Source organism: Colobus angolensis, unplaced genomic scaffold, assembly GCF_000951035.1.
Source record: "Colobus angolensis palliatus isolate OR3802 unplaced genomic scaffold, Cang.pa_1.0 Scaffold22, whole genome shotgun sequence".
Lineage (NCBI taxonomy): Eukaryota > Metazoa > Chordata > Mammalia > Primates > Cercopithecidae > Colobus > Colobus angolensis.
Window position 1 is genome coordinate 3,918,331 of NW_012115377.1, and position 5,527 is coordinate 3,923,857.

General features: G+C 42.5%; 1 pseudogene across 1 annotated transcript; it reads right to left on the reverse strand.

Annotated features, from left to right (window-relative positions):
- Window positions 1-3,329: 3,329 nt before the first annotated feature.
- On the reverse strand, window positions 3,330-5,521 carry LOC105512891 (annotated as a pseudogene). The gene has a single exon (XR_001001925.1). The product of XR_001001925.1 is annotated as an LON peptidase N-terminal domain and RING finger protein 1 pseudogene (transcript).
- Between the last annotated feature and the right edge of the window lie 6 nt (window positions 5,522-5,527).

Here is a 5,527-nt window from a genome sequence, read left to right on the forward strand (position 1 = left end):
ATTTTTGTATTTTTAGCAGAGATGGGGTTTTGCCATGTTGGCCAGGCTGGTCTCAAACTCCTGACCTCAAGTGACCCACCCGCCTTGGCCTCCCAAAGTGTAGGGATTACAGGCGTGAACCACCGCACCCAGCCAGGAGTTGATAGTTTAATACACTTTTAATGCACAGTGTCTGGCTCCTGGTTAGCAATTATTAAGGACACTCAAATGGACAGAAACGATGTTACAGAAACAGAATGGTACAATAGAGGGGTTGCGGCCAGGCACAGTGGCTCATGCCTGTAATCCCAGCACTTTGGGAGGCTGAGGCAGGTGGATCACGAGGTCAGGAGTTTGAGACCAGCCTGGCCAACATGGTGAAACCCCGCCTCTACTAAAAATACAAAACTTAGCTGGGCGTGGTGGTGGGCACCTGTAATCCCAGCTACCTGGAGGCTGAGACAGGAGAATTGCTTGAACCTGGGAGGCGGAGGTGGTAGTGAGCTGAGACTTTGCCACTGCACTCCAGCCTGGGTGAAACAGCGAGACTCTGTCTCAAAACAAACAAACAAACAAAAAAGGTTTGATTCAAAACTGGCAAGCAAGGCCAATAATAGAGAGCGTAAAAATACTATGAGAGATAGTGAAATAAGAGATAGTGAAAATACCATGAGAGATAGTGAAATAAGATAGTGAAAATACTATATGTTGAACAGGATGCGTTGAGAGATATGACTAAGACAACACAAAGGTACATTTCTCAAGCAGTGACACACAGGTTTACAGATGACATCATACAATGACAGATGTGGGTTTTAGAAAGAAGCAACAGCTCACAGAAGAGCCTTGCCATGACACAGCTGTGATGTTACAGACATATCCTCAAGCTGGGCATGGTGGTACATACCTGTGGCTCCAGCTACTTGGGAGGCCGAGGAAGGAGGATCTCTTGAGCCCAGGAGGTCGAGGCTGCAGTGAGCCGTGATCACACCATTGCACTCTAGCCTGGGTGATAGAGAGACACCCTGTCTTTAAAAAAAGAACCCTCTTGCCAAGAAGGACGTTACAAAGTCATGATGTTATAAAAGCAATTATGCAAGGGTGGGATATTGTAAACCAACCACAGCTTTATAATATCATAGCCATTACTCTAACGTTGCCAAACAGAAAGACAAATACTACATGATCTCACTTATATGTGGAATCTAAAATAATCAAACATACAGAAGCAGAGAATAGAGTAGTGGTTGCCAGGGGCTGTGGGTGGGTAAAATGAAAGCTGTTGGTCAAAGGATACAAACATTCAGTTAAGACAGATGAGGCCGGGCGCGGTGGCTCACGCCTGTAATCCCAGCACTTTGGGAGGCTGAATGGATTACCCGAGATCAGGAGTTTGAGGCCAGCCTGACCGACATGGAGAAACCCCATCTCTCCTAAAAATAGAAAATCAGCCAGGCGTGGTGCTGCATGCTTGTAATCCCACCTACTTGGGAGGCTGAGGCAGGAGAATCACTTGAACTCGGGAGGTGGAGGTTGCAGTGAGCAGAGATCACATCATTGCACGCCAGCCTGGGCACCAAGAGCAAAACTCCGTTAAAAAAAAAAAAAAAGAAGAAGGAAAGATGGGCCGGGCATGGTGGCTCACGCTTGTAATCTCAGCACTTTGGGAGGCAGAAGCGGGTGGATCATTTGAAGTCAGGAGTTCAAGACCAGCTTGGCTAACATGGTGAGACCCCCATCTCTACTAAAAATACAAAAATGAGCCAGCTGTGGTGGTGGGTGCCTGTAATCCCAGCTACTCAGGAGGCTGAGGTAGGAGAGTTGCTTGAACCTTGCAGGTGGAGGTTGCAGTGGGTCGAGATTATACCACTCCAGCCTGGGAGACAGAACGTGACTCTGTCTCAAAAAAAAAAAAAAAGGTGTCTTTATTGGATTGATAAGGAACCCCCTCTTTCTTCTTCCTCTTTTTTTTTTTTTTTTTTAACTTTTGAGAGAGGGTCTCTCTCTGTCATTCAGGCTGGAGTGCAGTGGGGTGATCTCAGCTCACTGCAACCTCTACCTCCCGAGTTCAAGTGATTCTCTTACCTCAGCCTCTCTAGTAGCTGGGACTACAGGCACTCACCACCAAGTCAGGCTAATTTTTGTAGTTTTTGGTAGAGATGGGGTTTCACCATGTTGGCCAGGCTGGTCTGGAACTCCTGACCTCAAGTGATTCACTCACCTTGGCCTCCCATAGTGCTGGGATTACAGGTGTGAGCCACCGTGCCCGGCCAAGGACCTCCTTCTACCAGACAGAAGCCAAGATGCACCGACTAGGGGGCAGATTATCGGCTGGATTTGAGCCTTCACTCACATTTTTAGTCCAGGGACTAAATATATGTATATATATATATATATAAAAATATGATTGGGTGTGGTGGCTCATGCCTGCAATCCCAGCACTTTGGGAGGCCGAGGCAGGAGGATCACTTGAGCGCAGGAGTTCAGGACTGCCCTGTGCTACATAGGGAGACCCCGTCTCTGTAAAAAATTAGCTGGGTGCAATGGCGTGCACCTGTAGTCCCAGCTACTTGGGAGGCTGAGGCGGGAGGATTGCTTGAGGCCAGGAGTTCAAGGCTGCAGTGAGCCATGATTGCACTACTGCACTCCAGTCTGGGTGACAGAACCAGACTCTCTCTTTCTCTCTCTCTCTCTCTCTCTCATCAGGTATATATATCAGAGGCTAGGAAGAGGGGAGAGGGGGATGAAGAAAAAATAAGAATACAAATGTATTTATTTATTTATTATTTTTTTTTTTAGGAATTTAGCTTTTATTCAAAATTAAATAAGCAAAAGCAAAAATTTTAAGAAATTTTTACAAATTACTTACATAGAAGAAAGTTAATAAGCACAGTCACAAATTTGCAACAAATAATTACAAAAGTTTCTAGGGCAGCATGAATATAAACCATGTCACAGCATGGTCATCTAACTGTGATATGAATAAGGCATAACTAACATTTGCACTGAGACCAGAATTAAAAGTAAAAACAAACTTTAAAAGCTTAGCTCTATATTAAACTTCTTCTCTTCTCCCAGATCCTTAATGGGTTTATACTATGCATTTTTTTTAAAACACATCATGTCAAACTATAAATTACATAAATGGGCAGTTAATGTGAAAAGCCTCCTAAAATGTATAAACTAACTGGTACTGAATTGAGTTCTCCATTTACCTTTACGTACAATTAAATGTAAACCATATTTTCACAGTTTTGAGTGTTTTATGAATAGATGCACAGTACCATGTCAGGTTTACAACTGTGCCTGAAAACTGGCTCTAGGTTCTGCATCCAATGCCTGTTGGCCACTGTGATGCAAGTATTTACATAAATAAGAAACTGTGTCATAGTCAGTGGTCAAGACGGTTCAGCAAGAGCAGTATTTCCAACAAACAATGATCCTCAACACGATATTTTACAGACTTGTGCAAATATAAGCATTAGGAAAGATATATCTGAAGCAAATTCAATATCCAAAAACTTGTATCGCTACTCTTGTAAACTTGGGCAACAAATGACCCTCAGCAAGTTCTGCTCTCTATGGCTTTTTTGTTTGTTTTAAAATTTTAAAGCCAGAGAAAATGCACACACACTACCCAACCCCCACAAGCACACACGCACGCACGCACTCACAGAGTTCTTGTTTCATTTTAGAGTATAGTACATAGTGCAACTTCACAATGTAGAGGTTTAACACACATTCAGTGCGTGTTTTTCTGTGCAAGTTCTTAGTGGTCTAAATCCTAGTTGAAGGTATTCATTTGCAGAACCACATGATTCAGGAGGTTGAAGGAAAAAGAAAAGTTTCATTACATTTCTGAAACCAGCACTAGATGTGCAAAGGCAGCGGACAATCTGGCCATCGACGCAGCCAGATTAGGGTAATTTTAAAGGGAGATCCAAGCAGTTACTTAGATTGGTCTCTAGAAAAATAGTTCAGTATATGCTGTATCTTTGTCAACCATTCTTTCAAAGACTTCATTGACAAAACTGACAGCTGGTATTGTGGATCTACAGGGAGAACTGCAAGAAGCCGCCAATACCATGCGTGTCCATTAGGGGTTGCCTGAAGGTTTTCCTCCCTCTAGGGCATTGATCCAAAGTGCTGAAGAATTTGGCTTCGAAATCTGTCTCTTAAATTCTGAAACCAGCTGCAGGCTTGAGAGTAAACCAAATCATGAAGCTCTCTGAGATTCTTAATCTCATCTTCATTCTCAACCTTAACATCTTCCAGATATTCAATGTCGGCAGTGCAATATCCATCTTTCATTCCTCTTTTTAAAACCCTAAACCGCTTTCCTCCAACTGTATCAACCACCGACCTTCCATCAGGTAAGAAATGCATGTTTCTAATTTGTAACATACAACCATAATCTGCAAAACTATTTTGTATATCACTGACACACATGCCAAACTGTTTGGTTCCAGTCTGTATACTTCTTCGAATCATCAGTCTATATCTTGGCTCAAATACATGGAGAGGGCAAGGCACAGTGGGGTAGGCCATAGTACAAACAAATGTTGGAACATTCTTGGTCAAGTGTGAGAATTCAGCAGTTTCTTCATCATATATATTTTTTTCTCTCAGACAGTTCGTCAGGCAGATACTTCACTATTAATTCTTCCAACAGCTGTGTGACACAGTACCTCCTATCTGCTAGATACTCTTTTAAGTTTTCTTTGCAAAGAGGACAATATGGTACATGATCTAAACAACGCTCAAGACAATTCTTACAGAATGAATGTCTGCAAGGGGTTGTTACTGGCTCAAAAAACAACCTCATGCAGACAGAACACTCGAAATCCGAGACATCGATGAATTCTTCTGGAATATCACCATAACCTAAGGAAAACATACAGACTTCATTGGGAGTTTCTCCTTGTTTTTTAAGCTTATTTCTTCCATCTTCATTTACAATCACATCCTGTTCTAAAAGAGACAACTTTCTTTTCAGCAGAACACCTTTTTCTTGAACAGACAGAACAGGTTCTGAGGACACTCTTTTTAAACGGTCCTCTCTGGCAGGCGTTTCTGTTGAATGTATAGACTGTGCTGACTGAGCACGGTTTAAGCTTCCTTTGACGGGCTCTGAAGTGACCTCTGGTATTTCTTCACTCTGCTTTGGGCTAGGTTCACTGGGAGACTGAGACTCTTCCATCACTGAAGGAAAATCAAAAGGTCTGTTTTTAGTACATGGTAATGAACTCCAGGAAGATTCCTTCAGGCCTTCTTTTAAGTTTTCAGGTAATAATAAATCACATAAAATCTTTTGCACTTGCAGCTTTGCAGGTGCAAAATCTTCATCAAGGGCTAAGCACTGAAGAAAGAGTTGTAAAGCATCATCACCTAAAAAACCAGCAACATAGAGTACTTTTCCTTTTCTGAAGTAGACCTCAGGCCAATCTGGAAGTGGAAAAAGAACTGCATTTAAATCTTCTATGGCTGCTTTAAACTCTTGGAGACCAGCATATGATTCCGCTCTGTACATTTTTACAATCAAGTCACT